Raw genomic sequence first — 24464 nt, forward strand, 5'->3', positions numbered from 1 at the left:
AAGGAATTCATCAGGACAGCTCTGCTGCAGATCAGGTGAGAGACATACCAGAGACTGGACCTAGGGTGGTGGCCATAGAAGCAGAAAGAAGTGAACAAACGGAAGATATATTTGAAGATTGAATTGACAGGACCCTTGGGCCCTTTTTCTTCATTGAGCTCTCAAGAGTTGCAGGGTTTGCTCAAGGAATTGTGCTGATGTTCAGACTGACTTTGTCTCTGACACAATCAGCTGGTAAGACTGTCAACAAACCCCTGAACTCTGCCTCTGCTGCAGTCTGGTTATTTTGGTCATACAGAAATGGCCTTAATAATAATCTCATTCTGTCTGTAGACTCAGTGTCAAATCCGGTTTACATGAGACCAGATTTTTTCATCCTACTCAGCTCCATGAGAGAAGTTTCTCTCTCCAGAAGCAGCACAGAGAGAGAACCTGGCCATATATTTATAAAATTGGAGGTGGAAGGACATGGTACAAGATAGCACTTTTTAGAACAAGAACTGAATGGCTGGATTCTAATTAATTTGTTGATCTCTCCTCCTGAACAGAGGGAATTGGCTGAGATGCTGAAGTTAGCAAATTGCCTGCTTCATACAGGCACCATGTCCATCTCAGAATGTTTTCTATGGATTTTTCCCACGTCATCTATTAATTACCTAATTACATTGTTTAATTATGGGATTCTTCATGTATTTATACTGATTACGTAATTGGGTGCAATTACACTAATTAGGTTAATGATACAGGATAACAGACTACAAATTGCTTTAAAGGGACACTGGGAAGGCTGGTAGACCAAAAACCCTTTGGAGGTAGGTCAGATCTGTCTATTAGCAGCTCAGAGCTTACCTCTCCCTCATCCTGATCTTTCAGATCTGTTCAAAGAATAATGTGGGATAATTAGCAAAATTGTTGCCCAAGACCAGGAGAACCCAGGACAAAGCTGTGAAGCAGACACAGTTTGTGGGTGAACCCCAGATTCCCCTCTTATGGCAGGTAGAATAATATCTTCCCACAAAGATGTCCATGCCCTAATACCCAGAACCTGGAATATATTACCTTACATGGCAATGGGGATACTGCAGATGTGATTAAGGGTAATCTTGAGATGGGGAGATTATTCTTGATTATCCAATCTACTCACATGAGCCCTTAAAAGTGGAGAACATTTCCAGGCTGAATCAGAGAGATGAGACAACCAAAGGCAGAAGAATGAGTCTGAAGAAGGCAGCATGAGAAGGATTCAATACCCATTGTTGGTTCTGAGAAGCAGGAGCCTTGTGCAGGGACCAGAGAGAGGCCTTTGGGACCCAAGGGCAGCCCAAGCTGAAAGCCAGCAAGGAACTGGGACCTCAGTCCTGCAACCCCATGGAGCTCAATTCTACCACCTGAATGAGGAAGGAGATGGATACTGCTCTAGAGCCTACAGAAAGGAATGCAGCCTTGCAAACACTTTGATTTTAACCTGGCAGCACCCATGGTGGACTTCTGACCTGCAGAACTGTAAGATAATAAATTTGTATTGTTTAAGCTGCTAGGTTTGTGCCAGTCTTTTACAGCAGCAATGGAAAACTAACATGCTTCTACATTCTCCACTGCATTCCTCCTTCCCTCCCCACTCGCCTCCTTTATGCTACTTACTGTCATGCGTATTCTCTTCTCAGTTCTCTCACATCAAAGCCTGTTTTCAAGAGAAGTTCTGATGGCAATCTTGGCCCCTAATCTGAACATATAATTAAGTGTTACCTCTCCCAGTGACATTTGCATTTTCAGTTTAGGTCTAATTGTGTAATAAAATAAGATTTTGTCCATAAAAGTAAAGCGAGAGCCTCGTACTTGGAGTTAGATCAATGTCATTTCAAACCCCAGCTCAGCTATTTACTTGTTCTGTGACTGTGGTGAATAGGGACATTGTATAACCTGAGCTTCAATTTCCTTACAGAAAAGCAGGGATAACAGTATCCATCTCGCAGGCTTGTTACAAATATGTAAAGAGATCACGTATGTTAAGTGTCTGGAACAATACCTGGCCCATAGACATGTTCAGTGGGTTTTCTTTCTTCCTCTGAAAAGAACTTGAACCATCAGTAACCAATTTGGAGAAGTAACAAGAGATCAGGGAAACTTTTCTATATCTAAGAAATCATGAGACTCTATGAGACAAAATAAAATGTTAGATGATTTATTTTATATAACCTTGGAACCACCAGTAGGACTAAAAGAAGTAGGATCATTGCCCAACGGAAGCTGGGTAGTGGAAGCCACTCAGAAGCATTTGCTACCCTAGCCTGCTCCAGATTGTACTCATACAACAAGGAAGGGATAAGAGAAGATTAACAGGTTAGGTTTACCTCCTGCCCTTTCTGCCCATTGATGGCTGGCCTTAAGGACACAGAGGGGAAGACATCTCAGCATCTGGATTTCTATCTATGACTTCTGGCCATTTTTAAAACATATGACCCTAAACGGTCCCTGAAAATACCTGTGCTAGATGCTGGCAGAGAAAAGCACAGAAATTGTGCAGAAAGATAATAATGACAGCAGAATGTAACATCTACTATGTTCAAAGCACTAATCTAAGTATTTTATGTGTATTAAATCATTAATCCTCCCAATAACCCTTTGAAGAAGATGGGTGTACTATTCTTATTTGCACTTACAGAGCACAGAAAAATAAAGTAATGCTCCCAAGGTTATCAGCTGTTAGGAGGCAAAGCTAGGATTTACACTAGGGTCTTTTGGATCTAAAGGTGATGCTGTTAGCAATCTGACTCATCCTGCTACCAGAGCTTGGGGCCGAGCATCGCCAGGAGGAGCTAGCTTCTCGTTGATGACTTTTGGTTGTATTTTCCCGGTTCACACCAGAGCCTTGAAAGCTCTTCATAATAAGGCAGTCAGGCCCTGAATCCCAGCACAATCTAATCCCTGGAGGTGATCTAATCAGCTTTCTCTAAATTTGGTCCAGAAAAGGAAGAGAGCAGCATTCTTGGAATCAAATCTCTTGTTTCTAATCCCAGCCTGGTTACTTCCCAGCTGCCTGGTCTTGGAGTGATTGCTTAAGCAGTCTTTGTAGGTAAAACATGGTTAATGATGTCTCAAAGGCAAACAGGCCTCTGATTCTCACATATTGTTTTGAAGATTTTATTTAAACCTATTAAATATTGTCCATGGCAACTGGGCTTCATGGTATAATTTGAAGGATGCCAAGCAATTCTCCAGCACCCACAAAATATTAGCTTGTGGTTGATGCCTTCTCTGAAATTCAGCTCTGAGTCAGCTTTCTGAGTAAGGATACTGACCCATGCTAACAGGCACAGACTTCTGGACCGGCTACGCACTGTGCACTGACTAGATATTGACACCATGATGTGAATTAGCTGATAAGCATAATCTCTGTGTGATAGTACCTCAAGTTAGAAAATGAGGATAATAATACATAGGCCTATCTATTTTGAAGGGTTATTTTGAGGAAATTATGAAATAATGATGTGGAAACAATTAAAGAGTCCTATCTAATTTCAATTGCAATACTTATGTGGCACTTCCTGTATGCCAAGGACATGAAAAGAGTACTGAGCCAAATAAATACTCTTCAAGATGTCCTTTGAGATAATTAATCTTTTTAAAAAGGGGGGTTAAAATATTAAAATATAGAATGAGAAATAACCCATGTATATATCTCCATCATTGAATGTGCCTCAATGTCTTCTAGTTATCAAGTTCAATTTTGGGGGGGAAGGAGGCAGCTGGCTGGTGAGGGGATCTGAACGCTTGACCTTGGTGTTATAACACCATACTATAGCCACCAGATCTAACTGGCCAGCCCCAAGTTCAGTTTTATATCCACATGAACCACTGAACTATTTGCTTCTTGAAGGTAAGACCTATGTCATGTTTACCTTCTCAGTATATAACCAACTGCTTGACACACAATAGTTGTTTAATAAGCATTCATTGAGTAAATGAATAAACAAATGGCAAAATAGAATTTCTCTATAGAAATATAGCCATTGTCTTTATACCTCTTCCAGTTCCCAGACCCCAGAACCATGTGATCCTTTACCCTAGACTCTAATGCCCTCCCCGTTTCCAGAGGGGCTGAGCAAGCCTCCCCCCACACCCCCAAACCTGGCTTTACATCCGCATCTGTCTCAGCCAGGAGCCGCTCTCATTACTCCTTTGTCAGCATGGCTCTCTGGGCAGCATTCCTGTGCTTCTTCCTTGTGTCTGAGTTCAGACACTGGTTAAATCACTTATCTGCTGCCTCATTAGCTATGGCTTCTACCTGGGCTTCTGCACATAGCATCACCCAACAGTTATTGATTTCCCGTTTCAAGACCCAGCAGAACGATTTCACTTTCAACTATCTAATTGTGTAGGGAAAGGGCTTTAAAACAGGAAAGGAAAAATCCATTAAATTCTCTGAGACAAAACCTAGGTCACCCTGCTAAGTACTACACCATACAGATGTGCTATTAAAACAGATGTTCATGCAGACAAGCCTAAACTGTTAACAAGATTGCCATCTCCCTGAGGATGTCCTGTTTTGTAAATGACTTCCTAGGTTTTTGGTTTTTCAGAGGGTGGGGGAGAGAAGCCTGGGTCCATAGGAGGCAAACATTTCCATTCATTTTCTCCATTCCATTTTGGCTGTTGTCATGGAGGTGGACTACATGGCATAGCTGGTGACCTAAACAGAAAGGAGATTTAAGGACCATTCTATTATGGACTCATATAATTTTAACTTTACTTGCCACAGCTTTTCAGGCTGTATTCCCTGGGAGCTCAAAGTTCTGAGAAGCTGCTTAAAGGGCTTTTCAGGAGAAAGGGTATTATGGAATGAACGTTTGTGTCCTCCCCCCAAAATTCTTATGCTGAAATCTAATCTCCAATGTGATAATATTTGGAGGTGGGGCCTTTGGGAGGTAATTAGGTCATGAGGGTGGAGCCCTCATGAATGCAATTAGTGGCCCTTAGAAGAACAGGCCAAAGAGCTCTCTTACTCTCTTTCTGCCATGTGAGGACACAATGAGAAGTCAGCAGCCTGCAACCCAGAAGAGGGCCCTCGCCATAACCCAACCGTGCTGGCACCCTGATCTCAGGCTTCCAGCCTCCAGCCTCCAGAACGATGTGCAATAAGTGTCCGTTGTTTATAAACTATGCAGTTTATGGTACTTTTTGTAGCAGATCAAACAGATTAAGACATGGGTGGAGGGTGGGGATGGTGGCAGCAGGACAGCAGAGCTCGTGAGCTCCTGGTCTTCCACCTGTATCTTGTTATGGGGGGGCACTGAGGCTTGCTAAATCTTGTTACCAGACCCAAGTATGGCTGCCTACCCCAAACAAACACACTGGCTTGACTTGCCAAAATCTGTTATGCCAGGGCATTCAGCCCCTGGCTTAGGCTTACCAAAATCTCATTACAGAACTCAAGTCCAGCTGCCTACCCCCTTTCCAAAGCAAACCACTCAAAAGTAAAATGTTGGTGAAAATGGAAGTCGGGTTTTATTCAGGAATACTGGTGACCTGAGGAGAGATGTTAGACTAACCCATCTCTCCAGTAAGCCTGGAGGAGAACGGCCAGACTAAAGTCATCTCAAAGACTCAGATTTACAGAGGGGTTTTTAAAGAGGGGGTTAAGGAAATGGAATGTGAGACATGAAAAAAGCAGGAGGGAGGGGGTTGTGAGCTGGAGGGGCTCCTTGCAAGGAGCCAGGTGCAAGGTCTCACCAAGGTTCTGTCTGATTTCTGCTCCCCTCCTTGATGTTATCTCAGGGTCCTACTGGAGGGTGGAATCAGCACAGCTTTATTGATGTCTTCCTTGGTTTCCCAGGGTCTGGATAGTACACGCAAGTCTGCAGCTACAGGCTGACTAAAAAACAGCTTTACATTCATGTAAATAATGTCATCTTGCTCCATAACCAAAGTTCGAAATATCAAATAACCACAGGAAAAGAGGGAGCTCAGAGAAATGCATGCCAGGAAAAAAACTATGTCTTTTTAAAATCTTTTAGAGTCCATGCAGTTTTAGGTCCCAGCATGCTTCAGTCCTGCCCACTCCAACAATCTCCCTCATCCCTCTGTTATATATGAGTGATAAGATTGCACTTTTTAAAAAAGATTTTCGCTGCTTAAATATAATTTAAACTATGGATCCAGGAAGTATGCATAGTGGTTATACTTGTTGGCTCTACTGCCAGACAGGCTGGGCTTAAATCCCACCTTCATCACTTATTGGCTGTGTGACTGTACCAAACCCTCCACCAGTGCCCTGGATTAGATCCCCTCTCACCTACACAAGGACTTTGCTCCTGCCATTACTTCCTTGCTGTCCTGTGGCTTCAGTTTTTCCTTCTCAACTGAATAATCCCATCCACATATAAACATCTTTGAAAAAGAAAAAAAAAAAATTCTCCTGTGATCATATACCCACCTCCTCCTGTCTCTCTTCTCCCCTTCACAACAAAACTCTTTAAAAGAATTGTTCATGGTTCTGTCTCCACCTCTTCATCCCCCGTTTCCTCTTGTAGCCACTCCGCAGACACTGCTCTTGTCGAGGTTCCTGTATTAGGCGGGGTTCCCCAGGGAAGGTGAACTCATGGTCGGCCATCTTTAAATCCATGTTTCCGCCAACCAACCAAGCAAGCTGTTAAATCCCTTCCTAACTCCCTGAGCTGCATGCAGCATTAAATACAGACTCTCTGCTTAGTGGGCCCATATCAATAAATTCAGCCTGACTTAACTTTATGTTCCTTCCATCATTCTGCTTTCTTAATATCCATTCCCACATATGTTTTCCAGATTTTTGCTTGTAGAAATTAGAAAACTCAAGTAGTTCTTTGGGAATGTAGTGCACCTCCTCATGGGTCCCACTTCGTACCTCACCTTCAGGGGCCTCCTGGGAATTGAATATAGTTATAGGTCTAGAAGCAAAGAAGCGTGGTGGGGCTGGGTCCTGAGGAGAATCAGCATTTTCTTCCTTGGCAATTGCCTCAGGGGAAGCCATTACAGTTCCTCAGGCAACGCGGGGTTAATCCCCTCAGGCACAGGCAGAAAGGCTGAGACCACTGCGGGTGTGGAAGCCACTTCCTATGGCAAAAAAGGCTCCTCCAAATTTAAGAGCTCAATGTTTCCAGCTTTATCAGGGTCTCCCCATATGTCCCTATCCCAACCTACAGGATCCCATTTTTTTCCATCACTGCCCTTACTTTAATAATAGACACTCTGCCAGGCTGAGAGTTCAATATTCCTTGTAATTCAGCCAGTTGCATGATGAGGGCTTGTGTTTGATTTTCAGCAAAATCAGCCATGTGGCTATGAGAGAGAAGATTCTCTTTCAGGGCACACTTAGAAGCTCTTAGGTTATTTTTACACAGCTTGAGCTGGGAATCCGAATCCCTCAGCACGACCTTTTCTTTCATCACTTTGTTCAGTGACAATAGGAGCAAACCAACCAACATCATTATATTTCTTAGTTCTCCACAAACATTTGAAAAAATATCGTATAAGAGTCACTAAGTTCCTTGCCTCTTATAAGTTAGGAGTATCCGATGCAGATTGCACACCTCTATAAATAGTTTACACCATGGACTATTAGCACTCTCTGTACTATTTAAAGTAGAGTCCTTAGCATTTTTAAATCTCATCAGATTATAGTGCCAATCCCAGAATCCCCAAAACCAATGAAGAAAACTTACCCTTAAAATTCTATTACTGTAGAACCATTCCTGTATTAGTGTATTTATTATACAAAAATCTGTATTAGTCAGGGTTCTCAGGAGAAACAGAACCAATAGGATATATACCGAGAGGGATATAAAAGGAGACTTATTAGGATAATTGGTTCACATGATTGTGGAGGTTGAGAAGTCCCACAATAGGCCATCTATGAACTGGAGACCCAGGGAAGCCAGTAGTATAACTTGGCTCTATCCAAGTCCAAAGGCCTCAGAACCTGGAAGCTACTATTATAACTTTCAGTCCAAGGCCTGAGAATCTGGGGGGCTGCTGGTGCACGTCCTGAAGTCCATAGGCTGGAGAATCTAGAATTCTGATGTCCAAGGACAGGACAAGTCTTTTCCCTGCTCCAGAAAAGAGAGAGCAAATTTCATCTGCTTTTTTGTTCTATCCAGGCTCTTGAAGAAAATCCACATTGGGTAAGGGTGGGTCTTCCTTACTCAGTCCACTGATTCAAACACCAGTCTCTTCTGGAAACACCCCCACAGACATACCCAGAAATAATGCTTTACCAGTTATCTGTATATCTCTTAGCCTAGTCAAGTTGACACCTAAAATTAGCCATCCCAGTTACCTGCAATTTCCATTCTTCAGTTCCACTGGTCAATTCCTGCTCTCACTTTATTTACCTATCAGTGGTCATACACACAGGTCCACACATCATATTTTATTTTCACTTAGTTTCCAGGACATCACATTCTCCTCTTTGCTTCTTACCTCAGACTGATCTTTTCAGTCTCCTTTCCTACCACCTCATCCTCCTGAGTTCTAATTGTTGGAATGCTCCAGGACTCACTCCTCAGGCCTCCTTTTCTCTTCTAGCAACAATATACCCAAAGTAGTCTCACCTAGTTACAGAGATTTTAATCATTTATATATTAGTACTTCTCTAGCTCCAAACTCTCCTCTGATCCATAGACTTACATATCTACTCACCTATCTGACCTCTCTACTTGAATATGTAAATGAGATTTTGCAAATTAATAGGTCCAAATCTGAACTCTTGATTGCCATCTTCTTAACATGCTCCTTCCAAAGTTTCCTCCATCAGTAGATGGCACAAAGTGGCTCGAGCCAAAACCCTCAGAGTCATTCTTAATTTCCTGTTCTCTCTCTCTCTCCCCCCCCTCCCACTCCCCACATCTAACCCATCAGTAAATCCTGTTGGTTTGAACTTCAAAATATATCCCAGATGTAGCTACTTCTCACTATCGCCATTGTTAGCATCTGGCCCAAGCTGCCATATCCTTCATATGGATTATTGAAACAACTTCCAAACTGGTCTCTCTTCCGCATTTGTCCCTTCTGTTTCATATTGTTCATCTGATCAAAACTTACAGTGGGTTCCAAACCACACACAAAAATCCATACAAAATCTTTATCATAGCCTACAAAGTCCTCTCACGCCAAAGCTCCCAATTTATCTTCCAATCCTTTCCTCCAGACCCTCTGCAATCCTCTGTGAGGCCCCAGCAAACAGGCTCTGTCACCACCAGCCCATTAGCTCACCTCCAAAGAAGGCCGACCCTCACTCGGTGCAGGCACAATCACTATCAGGATGAGCCAGACAAAGGAATAAATGTGTCCCCTCTGGGCCCTGACATAAAGGGGAAGCTTAATCCTCAGCTTGGTAAATGCCACAGCTACAACCGTGACCAGCTCGATCTTGAAGGCAGATCAGATGACTTCCAGGGATGCTTATGTACAACCCCCAGCTGGAGGGCCGAGAGGATTCATGAAACTGACTCTTCTGTACAGAAATGATAGAAGTTCTCTTTCTCAGCATCATCTCTTTCGTTTTGTTCTACTTTGTGGTTTTACAAAGCACTGGCATATGCAGGGCTGCACATACTTCTCACAGCAACCCTTTGCCTTTGATCACTGTTCTATTGAGGCTTGGCAAGAAAAAGTCACCTGGTTAGGGAAGGTGATCACCAAAGGGGCTCAGGGTATCAGGCCTTCACACGTTACCATCTTCCAGCTCACAGTGTCTTTCCACCTGATCTGGGCCCTGTGTAACCTCATGATAACCGACTTCTAGACTAGCCTTAAGATTTTTCTCATTGGTTTTGCTCCCACAAGTCATCTAAGATTTTACTAGCTTGCTTCAGTCCTGCCCCACCTAGGCTCAGCCCCAGGGGTGTTGGGAATTAGACATTTATCATACCTAATAACTGAAAAAAAAATAAATTGGTTATTTCAAAATCATGGAGATTTAGATAACTTTGGTGGTGATATCTGCCAATATATACATCTATATATTTCTTGCCAGTTCAGAGTACACAGGTGAGGTGATATTGAAGGTTAAGAAGCAGCTGTTGGTCATTAGAACGAAGCAAGTTAACTACTACACAGTTGGAAATAAAACTGTCCTAGTACTATATATCAATTCTGGAGTGAGGTGGCCAAATTCAAGCTTATGCCCAAGTTCCCTGAAGAACTTTACTCCTTACTCTTCCCCTTTTGGGCATATATGAGTTTTACCCCTGCATTGCCACTGAAAATCTTTTAGGGAAGAACTCAAGTTTGGCCAAACAATCCAAGTTAATGACTTTGATATTGGAACCCTGGAAACCAGTGAGCAGTCATTAAATTAGAAAAGTAACAAAGGAATAAAGAAAAAATCTGGAGGAAACTGTAGCAGTTGCAATATAAATTAAAAACAAATTTTCACTTCCACCAATCTCTAAGTGGCATTCCTGAAGATGAAATAATTGAACTTCACAAGCCTTACCTTGATTTCAACATGAATCATCCCAGCACATCTCTAAGCAGCTGTCAGTTACTGTTATTTCCACCAAGCAGAGAAAGAAATTGAAGTATCTTACAGAGGTAGGGTGCCTAACTCACAGCTACATGGCAAATTGTGAGCAAAATTAGAATCAGAATCCCAGCCAACCAATCTGTGGTTATGGAGTCAATCTGCCAAATGATGCAAAATGTAATTAAATAAACTCCTGTGCACATGGCACTGTGTGTTTAGCAGGCACTCAATAAATTTCATGGAATGAGTGAAAACAAAACACAAAACAAATATCAGTTACACTATGACCCCGACCAAGTGTGCCATACTGAGGCCCTAAAGGAAGAAGGTTAGAACTGGCACACACAGGAAAATCTTAGAGGATATGATCTATATCTGATGTCAGCTCTGTTTCCTTTCCTGAGGACAGGATCAAATTGCCCATCAATCCAAGCAGATTCCTCTTCTGCCCAGCTATTGAGCAAACTTACACAAGTGAGATTTTTTCATAGTATGTTAGTTAAGGCTACTTCTCTCTCCCAAAACTTCAGGGAAGTAGGAGGAAGTCCAGAGACCACCAGGAAAGGACAATTTTTAACTCAGGTACTGTTAACATGCCATGTCTTTCTCTTTTTAATTGTTAGTCTGGTGTTTTGCTATGTTTCAATGGCTGCCTTAAACTGAATGGCCATTATTATCAGTTATGCAAAAAAAACCTCATAAATTCCTTGAGGGACAGACAGATAATAATACAGCCCGTGTGGATGTCTCCTGGGGGGTCTTTGGTCTTGACACATGCCAGATGCCCATAAATAGCCCTTGGCCAGAAATTTGATGGGCATTCAATGACATTCTTTAAACAAACATTTTGATACTCCCCTTTGGACATGTTTCTGATAGTATATGGGGAATCTACATTTTTTAATTCTATTTTCACAGAAAAAGTGTTTCCTTGCAACTTCTGCCACATAATGTGGAACCAAGATAATTTCAGCAACCAGACTTGAGGTTGTTGGCCAAAAATAAGACCCCCCTGAGGAGCAAATTACCTTGCATTGTGAGAGGGTGATCATTTTAAGTGAAAATAAAAGAAGGCATAGAGCATTCTAGAAAACTAAAGAAAGGTCAATGAACCATAAGAAGAAAAGCATTCTGCTTGTTCTTTTCTGACCAGAAATCTTTGAGATCCACCTTCTGATCACCTGTGTTCTGGTAAACATTTTATAATAAACACTTACCACTACGCTTAAGTGGGAGCCACAAAATAACCAAAAACCAAAACGAAATAAAGAACAATTTAGCTGTTAGTCAGAAGATTTTGTTTTGTCAGGTGCTTTATTGGAAGATTTATGGGGGCCTTTTATATCTGTTTTTATAGTTTCATAATCAAACTAATTGCTGTTAATTGATTTGGGACGTATTGGGGTGAGCATAAAGCGAGCTTCAGGAAGAATTTAATACAACATGGACAGTTTGGGAATGTGAGGGAAGCAGGGAGAATTTTTGCAAAATAACAGTAGTGTTTTGCATGTTTAGTCAGCATTTGGGGCTCTTCTCAAATCTTGTTTAGTGAAGGTTAATTTAGTTGGATTTACTGACTCTTTTTTTTTAAACCATAATAATTTCAGAAATGTGTTGCCTTTCAGGACTCTCCCTGCTGAGTTTGTGCCACAAGCCGGTCCTTCAGGAGAATGGGCAGCAGCATGAAGGTGCGGGATTCCTGGGGAAGGACAAAGTGAACCCACACACAGATGGCTCAAGTCCATGTCGATGCTGGCCTATTTTTAATCATGCAGTCAGGATCTGAGGAGTCTGTGATTCCGATTCTATTTGTAGAAACGTCCTGCACCAGAGTGAAAGAGTCTAGGAGACTCTACTGCCCTGGTCCCACCCTGCCCTTGCTCTAGGGGCTAGCTGTGTAATTTCCTAGGCCCCTTCAGCCATCACCTTCCCTAACCAGGGGACTTTCTCTTTCTGAGGTTTGGCTGTAGAACAGTGATCAAAGGCACAGGGTTGCTGTGAGGAGTATGTGCGGCCGTGTATATGCCAATGCTTTGTAAAACCACAAAGTAGAACAAAATGAAAGAGATAATGCCGAGGAAGAGAACTTTTATAATTCCTGTACAGAAGAGTCAGTTTCATGAATCCTCTCGGCCCTCCAGTTGAGGGTTGTACATAAGCATCCCTGGAAGTCACCTGATCTGCCTTCAAGATCGAGCTGGTCACGGTTGTAGCTGTGGCATTTACCAAGCTGAGGATTAAGCTTCTCCATTACGTCAGGGCCCAGAGGGGACACATTTATTCCTTTGTCTGGCACATCCTGACGATGAGTGTGCCTGCACTGAGTGAGGGTCAGCCTTTTTTGGAGGTGAGCTAATGGGCTGGTGGCAACAGAGCCTGTTCTCTGGGGCCTCACAGAAGCACTGAAGAATCAAAGCTGTGCCCACTCACAGGAGGAGAAATGGTTGAGACTGTGACCTACTAGGAGCACTTCCAGCAGAACTGATGGCATCAGATCCCAGCCCTTCCCTTGCTGTTTCAATCGCAGTTGCCTTCTCTTGGCAGATCCAACAGCTATGCCTCGTGGAAAGCAGCTACCTAGTCCCATTCGTGAGGGAGACTCTGTCACTCAGAACTACAAAGTCAAGCTGTGGTGAAAGAACCTAAGAAAAAATTTGAGTCCTACGTTGTCCAAACATATGCATACAGGATGCGGCCCAGGAGTTAAAATGTCAGCGTTTTCTCCATGGGTGATGGTGAACCAGTTGCCGGTCATTGCTTTTCTATCTGTAGAGTGAGTAAACCACCCACAAAGTCCTCGAGGAGGGGCCCATTGTAAACACAGAATATTTTTATTATTGCATCACTGAAGACAGTGTTGTCACTTCTTTTCTTTGGTACATATAACCCCCCACAAAGATTAAGGCTGTTTGTTAGATTGGATGCCACTTTTGGTGACAGGGCAGGGAAAGAAGCTGGGTTTGATGCAGACTGACAGGTTCGTAAATTTGGTTTCTAATTTTATGTATTTATTTCTTTTAAAGAAAAGAGTGAGCAGGAATACTTAGAGCCATGAAATCATTAAAACCAATTCCCTTTCTCTCCCCAGCCCTCCCTTTCCCTGAGTCTGTGTGTGAAACAATCTTTGCAGCTACAGAGCCATCCGATGGTATTGATCCAGATGTGGAAATTGGTATTGACTGCTGCTGCTGCTCTGTGCACTTCCCTGGCTTTTAAAGACACAGCATCTAGGTGATTTCACTTTGCACATGACATCGCTCCAGAGGCATTTGCTGAAACAAACTAAATAACACAAATTAAAAATCAGGTTTTTCATCTTATTGCCCAACTTAAACCCAATGGGAGCCCAAAGATCTTCCAAACAGATGGCAGTAAGAAGGAAAGCTCCATGCCCCTTCCGAGGAGAGGGAAGGACAATTTGTTTATACTTTGTATTCACCCTGATCGTTGCTAAATGCCTAACTAAAGCCCCAATGTTGTTAAAATCCTTAGGGGATCTGAAAGCTTAGTGGGAAGTGTGGTCTGCTAGTTGGAGATGCTGTATTAGTTCTCTATTTCTGCACTAAAAAAATATATCATTAACTTAGTGGATGTAAAATAGCAAAAATATATCATCTTACAGTTCTGTGGGTCAGACGTCCTTATGCGTCTCATTGCACTAAAAGTAAAGTGTCAGCAGTCTGCGTTGCTTTCTAGAGGTTCTAGGGGAAAATCTGTATCTTGCTTATTTAGATTGTTGGCAGAATTCAGTTCCTTGTGTTACTTTAGGTTCCAGCTTCGGGAGGCCACTCACACTCCTTGGCTCATAGTCTCTTTCTCCATCTTTAAAGCCAGCACATGGCATCTCTCTAACCAAGCCTTTTGCCTCCCTCTTTGCATTTTCAAGAATTCATGTGACTAAACTGGATTGTCCAGAATAATTCTAGGATAATCTCTCCCATCAAGGTCCTTCACCTTAATCAGGTCCAAACAAAAAGTCCCTTTTGCCATGTAAGGTAACATATTCACAGGTTCTGGGGATCAGGATGTGGGTGTGCTAGGGCGGGGACTGGAGGCATTATTCTGCCTACCACAGACATCATAACCCTATGCTACTCCCAAATCTGTTTCAGAAGAGTCTAGGAGAAATGAAAAAGGGAAAACAAAAGCCAGCATTTGACTTTTAATAATGGACAGCAATGTTGTTCATGCATTCTGTCTGAGCATCTCCACCACAGATGTACATTCAAACAGTGGACAGAACTGTCCAGCCACTTTTAATACCATGTTCTAATAGCAAACATTAGCCTCCCCAAAGCCTATACTACTGAAAAAATAGTTACTATATTTACTAGCTAGTATGCTAGCTAGACTCTTGGAATACCCCATAAACACTACATAGTCTGGGTTTTCCAAAAACTCACAATTGAGAAAAGAGATAAACATGGGGCAGGTAACTACAATACAAGGTGAACCCATGCTGCTATTGTGGTATGTATAAAAGAGCCAGAGACCTCAGCAGCTAGCAATGCTGCATGTATAACTGCCTTCCCAGCACCTCCTTCAGAGGGAGATACTTCCAGTCTTGCTTTGCAGTTTGCTAAATTAGGACTAGAAACTAGGTCATCTGTTGCCCAGCCTCCTGGTGGCAGATGGGAGCATGGTGCTAGGTGTCAAGGGCCCTGATTCCAGTCCTGTTCACACCTTGAGTACTGCTCCCCTCAGGACATCATGCCTAAGCAGAGATTTTTCATATGCCCTTGTTTATTTAGACATTTCTGAAACCATCCTCTCTGTGTTCTTGAGGGACTGTGATGCTGTAGACTCTGTTCCCCTATAATCTCAGGTCAAGGCAAGTCTGATTCAGTGTTGCTTATGCCTACAGACAAACTCATCATCTGTTTTTAGCCCATTGCAGGGTAAGGGCCACTTGGCTGAGAGTTCTCTGTCAGCCTGAATGGCTAATTGAGACCTCCTGTGTGCTGAGCTGGTACAGATGGCCATGAATGCAACACTGTTAGACACGGAGGGAAGGCAGGGCATCATGAATATTTAATCAGATATAAGTAAATATTAATGAAACAATTGTGTCTTTAAATGGTTAAATTACTTTCCACACTCCAGTCCATTTTTATTTCACCATGGCATATATACACACACACAAACACACACATACACACAAATTATACATTTTTCATCTGAACTGGTAATTTTCAGTATGGTCTTTTTAATGTGAGAATCCACATTATGTTAAATCTAAGCCTTCTTGAATTCATTCCTGAAGTTGAAAAAGCATGATTCTGCCCTGAAATGTATAGTTCACAACTTGCTGGAATTCCAATGACACGCCTGAGTCTTGTCTACTCTGATTTCATGGCACAAAGCCATGCATACCATCGGGAGGCAGGAAACCTTTACTTGAGCTCATGTGTGGTAATTGCTTTATTCTGCATGAACTCGTTCTAATTTCCCCCAAAACAAGAGAGAAGCTTAATCTTGAAATATTAATGACTACATTATTTACTCCTCTGCTATTACCTGCCTAGGATGTCTTCAGATATATCTTCCTCTGATTATTCCTCTGTTAATTTTCAACGAAACATCAATGAGTTTTCTGCATTTATTTTTTAATATCATCTCCTTTGGAATAGTCTTCCCCTTTTAACATTTTTGGAAGTTCGTTCAGTCCAAATAGTGTCTCCTTTGACTTGATTTGTCTATTGTTTATCTTCTTCCCATTGTAGGATTTAGTCTTCCTTCTTTAAGGTTCTTTCTTTTGCCTGAATGCTAGATTTTTATTTTGTGATTTATTTTTTAATTTCTAAATTTCAGATCAGCCCTTTTATGCTTCTTTGTTTAGTCTTTCATGTTGAACAGACTCATCTCCCCTAACATCACTGAGATGTTCCAGAATCTCTTATCCTGATTCAAAATAGTAACCTCTGTTCTCCTCTCAGTCACTGATTATCACAGTGATGTCTTTTTCCACCTTTTAAATGCACTTAAAACTAATTTTCTAACTTTCTTTTCATAATCAAGTGACTTAATGGTCTTCTGACCTTTCCAACATTTTTTCTGTCCACTCTTCCCATGCTGTTGACCATACCATGCCCTCTAGCAGTAACAGAATGATTGAATCACAGAGGGAAAAACTCCTCTCTTAGGCAAATCCAATGCATTTGAAAAGCCAATGTTTAGTGAATCTTTGAGCCTTCTCTGCAAATAACGAATCTTCTCTGGGGCTAGCCAGTTAACTCAGATGGTTAGAGCACAGCCTTACAACCCCAAAGTCACTCACAGGTTCAAATCCCCACACAGGCCAGCCGCCAAAAAAATAGAATCTTCGAATTTTATAATCACATTTTACAAGCCATCCAAATTTTATATCAATCTTACCATCAAAATGGTATATATATCATATATATCAGGATATATATATATCCCTATATAATGTATATGTTAATATATATTATACATAAAGAAATATATAATAAAACAGTTACTCCAATTTGAGCCCTTGTGAGCATTCTATAGAGGAAAAGCTCTTGAAGCCATTCATATATTTAAGAGCTGCTCTGTAGAAGGAAGGAAGAAGTGGAGGAAAAACTCCTAACTTGTTTCCCCATTTTGCATGAAAAGCAAAAGCCCTTGTCACAAGCTCCCTCGGTTCTTGACCTACTGACCCTCACCTCTTCCTGCTTCTCTAGTGGTCATCACTTTCTACATCCTTGTCCAAATTGACTCAGTAACAATAGCAACAAAAATAGAAGTCAAACTAGATTGCTAACTAGTTGCTAGTGCACTAATAGTTGTTTGGCCTGAGATAAGTCACTTGAAGTTTCTGGGCCTCATTTTTCTCATGTATAAAAATGAAAGAGTTAGACAAATGCAATCAATCAGGGATTTTTAAAACTTTTAAAGTTAGAAAACTTTTTAAAAACAAACTCGTAAAGGGAAAACTCCTTTATAAAGCAGATACAGTAGAACTTCTTCAGTGAGGACCAAATGCACCCCATGCCTTACAGGCTGCTTTGCCAGCACCACATAGGCTGCCCCTGCCAGCGAACTCCTGGGTTCCTCTGAGCACATTTCACAAAAACTACTGGGCCAGACAAACTTGAATGCCATTTTTGATATTCTACATGTTTGTAAAAACAATGGGGCTTGGAAATAATGATACAAACATCCACAGATATACTTCATTTTTTAGAACAGAATCCCCAGCAAATTATTTCTAAAATAAATACTGTTTGTTCCTATTGAATAACATTATGTTTCAGAGTTGTTTTATCTTCAGTTCTGAATGATCTTTATTTGGTAGCAGCACCTAATAGTCTCGCTTTGTGCCGCTGTTTCTCTCTCCCTTTCCTCCTTTCTCTCTGTAAACGTCATTACTCAACACCCGCTCTGTGCCACACACTGTGCCAGACGCTTTTATATCATGTAAGTTTCTCTTAAGTAGTTCATTTGACCCTAAAGGGGAAATTATACTTGATTTTAGATGCAGGAGAAAAATAGCTTAATTAAATAAACCCTATGTCCCATCTTTTAATAAATTTTTTAACCTTTGCAGGAGAATAATAAGAAAATTATCTCTGAAAGTATCTATTTGTTCAGTAGGAATGGAAAGAGCATTTTGTCTGTGTTTTGCAATAGAATTTCAATGTCTTTTGCATTAGGAGTGAGTTTAACGAACATTTAAAGTGTCATCCTCACCATGTCTGCCTTGTCTTATATGATAGGATAAAATCACTCCCTTGGGTTATTTAACCATTTATGTACTAAACAAGGATCTACTGGTCTCTGAATAAGACAATGCAAAGGTCAATAAAATGTTTTCCTGAACTCAAGAAGCTCCCAATCCATGGGCAAGACATAAATATCTAAATACTGTGAAGCATAACAAATATAATAAAACTGGTATAAACAAACCTACTAGGGAAACAAAGGAGGCAGCAACTCATTTTGTCTTAGAGAAAGTAGGACTCAGGGAAGCTTCATGGAGGAGGTGACATTTGAGTCCAGAAAGAGGAGCAGTATTTCACCAGCATGCTCTTGGCAAGGAGAACAGTGTGTACAAAGGCAGAGTTTGAAAGAAAAAGGCATGATTATGAATTAAAGTCCATGGCCAAAGCACAGGGTATGTAGCAAGTAGTCACAGACAAGGAGGGAAAAAATGTTACAGGTGAGTATGAAGATATATCTTACCTTTTTTTATTCTACCAACTAAAAAAGAAGATTTTTAACCAAGGGAATTGCATAACCAGATCTGTATTTTAGAAAGATCACCCTGGCTGCATTACAAGAAAATGGGTAGATTTGGGGTTGAAGGAGGTGGAATTGAAGTCAGGGGTTATTTTTACAGTCTTGATGTGGGACTTGCAGAGATAAAATGTATTGATTTCAGCGACATATTAGAGCTATGAAGAGAAGCGGTCAAAGAAAAGGATAGTATGCTAGTTTGGATGACTGGGTAGATGGCAAAGACATCAGAAATTAGAATCCAAAAGGGCGAAGCAATTTTTATGGGAAATTGTAGGGAGTGAAGTGGAGAGAGCCTAGGAAAAATGAGTTTGCCTTCTAATATATTTCTTTAGAAATACCTATAGTGGGGGCCGAGGACTTCAGCCACACCCCCGTGACATCTGCATCCAGCCCAGCAACAACAGAGCCACCACTGCTGGAAGCCCCCTGGTCTCCCCTACAGGAATAAGGGGGGTGCCATGGGCCTCAACCACGCCTCCCTCCTTCCTTCTTCTCCAACCCTATTTCCTTTCCCTTTCCCTTCTCCCCCTCCCCCCAACTGCTCGGCAACATCTTAGAATATAAAAAAGTAATAATATTAACAAATAAACTTAAAAAAAAGAAATAAACAGACAAAAGAAAAATGCCTATAGTATGTTCAGACTGAGATGTGCAGACATCCCTCTTTATACCTTATTGGATATGTTTTAACACAGTTAAGCAATAGCCAAAGGAAGTGGGATTAAGACTTAGTGGGAAGAAGCCATTCTCTGGTACTAGCAGCAGGGTTGGTCTTCAGAGTTTGGCAAACTGGACCAAGATGCATGGAAAAAATAATACTACAGAACTAAGCACCTTAGAGCTCCCCTGCATAAAAGTAGAACTAACCTGGGGATCTGGAGCTGCAGATGGGAGGGCAGGTAGCATCAATGCAGGACAGAAGTGAAGGGGCTGGGCCAAAGCAGGGACTGGTAGATTGAACGAAAAATCACATGTATTTTATAGGATAGTCTTGAGATTTAAATGAGATAAGAAAAGTAAGGTGCTTGGCATTTACACGTGCTCAATAAATACAGCTTAGCTTCTAAATATGCACTGTAGACCTCAAAAAAGATACAATACAAATATTATCATGTCACTTTTAAGTGAGCATTTGTAGTTCCAGTTAAACAGAAGTTCACTTTCTATAATTTCACATACAAGTTATTCATTAAGTCACAAATTCATCACCAGAAGCAACATCCTGAAATGTAACATATTGGAGTTCCACATGACCATCCTGTTTGTACCCACCATTGTATTCTCAGTACTGCCAACTCTCCCTCTTTAGCATTAAGCGAGAAACACCTTTACCTTATTCCCAGGTATTAGTTCCCTCTCACTGCATAATTTATTACAAAATTAACTTCTTGTTCTTGAGATTTACTTAAAAGATTATTCAGAATTCTTTCCTTTTAAGTTTCTAAACATCACTATATTAGCCAAACTTCTGCCATATTCAGACTAGTAAAAAATAAACAGCCATGAAATAGGTTCAACGATCTTTGATTTTCACAGGAGAAAGGAAGCTAAAAATCAAGTGCTGAAAAAGCAAAATAGCCCTCTAAAAGCATTTTAGTTTAAAAAAAAAAAAAAAAAAAAAGTCCTGCTGGTGAGCATTGCCTAAGATTCTGTTTTAGAACAACTGTTGACATCAGACTGATATTTTGGGTTTTGTTCACTTTAAAGTTCACTTTAAAGTGAAGTCTTACAAAAACTATTTTGAGTTCAATGAGAGGAAAAAACAAACTGTTTTTCTCCTACTATAATCACACATTCACACAGCATTTCTGTGACCAGGTGTAGGTGGAGTTCCCCATACACCAGGCGATTCCTCTGTGGACACCAAATGGGTGTCCCATAATCCAATTCAATTCTGACACTGTCTACCTGGATTAGTGTCAGATCCCATGGGTTGCAGTCTCAGTAGCACAAGATTGCCCCCACTTACGATGCCAATCACAAGCCCCTGGTTATCATCTTAGTTCTGACCGACAGGCTGTAAATCAGAGATCCCACTACCCCCTCCTTGAGTCTGATAAATTTGCTAGAGCAGCTCACAGAACTCAGGGAAAAATTTTGTTTACATTTACCCATTTATTACAAAGGATATTACAAAGGATACAGATGAATGGCCAGAGGAAGAGATGCACAGGGCAAGACATGTGGTATACTCAGCAACCTGGAGTCTCATCAATGCCTGCTGTTCAAAAGTTTTTATAAAGCTTGATCTCCAGGGCTCTTTCCCATTTTCCTGGAGGTTAGAGGGTAGGGCTTAACAGCTCCAACCTTCTAACCCTCTAATCACTTAGGCTTTCTGGTGACTGGCCCCATCCTGAGGCTATTTAGAAGCCTAAAGTCACCACATTAGCATAAACTCAGGTGTTATTAAAAGGGCTCATTATGAATAACAAAAAACACTCCTACCACTCAGGAAATTCCAGGATTCTAGCTCTGTGACAGAAACTGGGGACAAAGACCAAATATATTTTATATTATACCACACACAGAGAGTACAATTGTTTATAGGTGTGTTTGGAGAAATTCAACTCTCCTAGAAAAACCATTGTTACATGAGGGTACATCAAAAGTTCATAGAAAGGTTTGTATTAATTCCATTTTCCCACGAACGTTTTGAAGTATTCTAATATATACACAAAATTACACACATGCCTGTATTCATTCATACACACACACACACACACACACACACATACACACACACAAATAACCATATAAATAAGGACCTGGACTCAAATGTTTCAAGACATTTCTGAATGGCTTACTGGTTCAAAATATGATGGATACAATTATGCAAATAAATAGAATGATAGAAAAATATTTTTTCCTAAAATGCATCATAATTTTAGACAACAGCAAAATAAAAAGTCAATGTTGTTCTCATTTTGCAGAATGAGGTCTCATTCAAGCTCACCAAAGACCTATGAGAATATTATCTATTACCGTGCTCCCCTTTTAGAGACACGGAAACAGATGTACAAAAATCTTATGACATTTTAAAAACTGTATCAGTCTCCAGCTGTCTTATCCAATACTCTGTCTAATACCTGGAGGAGCAGATGCTTGGAACTACTTTTGTCCCTCTCTCCTTTTTTAATCCCTCTCTCTCTCTACTACTGAAGAGAAAAAGCAAAGGCTTGAGTTTCTAATACTCAAATCATCTGCTAAAATGATGTTACAGTTCATGGAATTGCCACGTTAATTGGATTTTGACTCCACCTAAATTACTTTTAGGATACCGATATGGTCAAAAGGAAACGAATAAGTGGGCTCCAGAACTACAACTCATGTTTAGGTGACATCATAACACAGAATCAGTGGATTATTCAAAGAAAACACACTAATAGTTATTCATTAGTCTACTGATTACAGGTTTTTTATCATTATAGAGAAATACAACAGATGCATCTGTGAAATGCATCCAAAATGTACCAGGTGAATAAAGCTGAATAAGGAGACAATGGCTGCGTCTATGTGATGAAAAAATACCAGATCCCAAGATGACAAATTTTTGGCTAACTGCCTTTGCAAAAGAATTGACTACCAGGTCTACTCTATTTTTTTGTGTATATGGAAAATGGTCTTTCTAAAAACAGAAAAATGGCCTATAAGCAGTTTAATTTCCAGATACACCAACCACCCTGATAAAAGAGCCGGAATTTTTTATAAGCTTAGCATCTACGAGAAATGGTGTGTGTGATGATGGTGTTTATTAGCATAAATAATAAATTTTACAAAAGTAGATGATAGAAAGCTGAAATTAAAGAACAGACTATTATTTAAATTAGCCTTAAAAGAAGAGTCAGGTTTGGACATAGAAAGAGAACAAAAATTAAGAGTTTAATTGGTGATATATAAAATGCACAAAAGAAGAAATGACAAGGGAGTAGGAAGACTGGCTAGGGAGTCACTGTAACGGTCCCAGGCCTGATGGGGAGACACTGTGATGGTCAACAAGCAATAACAAGAGGAGCTTATAATTAGGTGGTGACGTGCAGTGAAGGAGAGAAGTCAGGTACGAGAGAAGTTGTGGACATAAAATTGGCAGGAATTAAAATCTAAGTGGATTTAGAATGTAAGAAAAAGGAAGGAATCAAAGATGACTAAAATTTGAGAACTTAGGAAAGGGGGTCATATCATATATTGTTTTAGGCCCAGGAAAGTTTTTCCTTAGAGTTGACCTAGTACAATCCAGTATAGGCTTTACCCAAATGAAATTTGATTTCCAGAGAGTTTCTTAATTGGCTCCAGGTCACACAGCCATTAGGGACAGAGTTAGACTAGAACTTCTTGTAACTTACCAAAGATTGGGAAATTTACCAAGAGAAATAACCTAACAGAGAGCACATTTAATAACAAACAAACAAAAAAAGATGAATGTAACAACAATAAGAAAAGATTTCATTTAGTGTATTTTTACAATAAACCACGCAATATACCAACTCTACATACATATCTTATCTCTGTAACCACCCCATGTTGTCGGTGCTATTATCATCCCCATTTCACAGGTGAGAAAGTTGAGGCTCCACGAAGCTAAACAACTTTTCCAAAGTCACAGAGTTACTAAACGCAGGTCTTGGTTCAAACCCAGACAGTCTGGACTCCAGAATGTGCACTTCTTATCCACCTTGTGTCTTACTGACTCTGAAGGGCCACTGGGACATCCAAATAGAGGCATCCTGCAAGTTGTTATAAAATGCATACCATGTTTGGGATGGAGGTCAAGGCTGAAGACACAGATATAGGCCAGTGTGGAAGCCATGGAAACACATGAGATTACAAAAGTAAAGAATGTAAGAAGAGAAGGAAAGGAGCTGACAGCATATTGTCAAAATGGGATTACAGGAGGAAGGGAAGTCCAAGGAGGAAGAGTCCACAAATGGGAAAAGTAGCACAGGGTAGAGTAATGGAGATCTGCAGTTTCTATTGCCAGTTACTTGGCGTATTCTTATTGCTTTAATTTTTCTTAGTGTCGGCCTTTAGGCAGACCTGAGGATAAGTGTAAGCAAAGAAGCATGGCCTGGCACAAAAACATTTTCAGCTCAAGATGCCTTGTTTATCTGGAGGTTGCATCTCTGCCATTTCTCACTGGGATCAATTTTCAGGTCCCAATTTTTGGCCCAGTCTTTGGATTCCAAATTCTCCTTAACCTTTGGGGTCAGCTTTACCTGATCTTGTGTTGTCTCACCAGCTACAAGCCGTAAGACCCACCAGCTCAGAATGATCTATCCAGTCCCGATCCTTGATGTCACCTGTCAAGGATTGTTTAATTTCATGAAACAGCAACATCTGAAGCTACCTTAAGTAAAAGGAATGTCCTTTCATTAAGGCATGTCTCATTACCCAGGGCCAGGAAAAGTAGCCAAGTCACAAAAAGACTGGGTACAGGGAAATGACACAAAGTCTCTTTCTCTCTCTCTCCCCCCGCCGCCCCCGCCACCTCTCACATGGTGAACCATCTCTTATCTATGTTGCAAACCTGCTGTATAATTTCATTCTCTCTTGACCAGTTTTCTTTGCTTGGTTATTAGACCCTCTGTCCAAAAATAGCCCTCCAAGTACCCCAGTCTTTATGTTCTTGCAACTTCGAGGATTACCATGAACAAATACATTTTCTCATGTCTTTTACTTCAAATTCTCACACGAGAGAATCTAATGGACTCAACTTGGTTTAACT

Source organism: Cynocephalus volans, chromosome 8, assembly GCF_027409185.1.
Source record: "Cynocephalus volans isolate mCynVol1 chromosome 8, mCynVol1.pri, whole genome shotgun sequence".
NCBI lineage: Eukaryota > Metazoa > Chordata > Mammalia > Dermoptera > Cynocephalidae > Cynocephalus > Cynocephalus volans.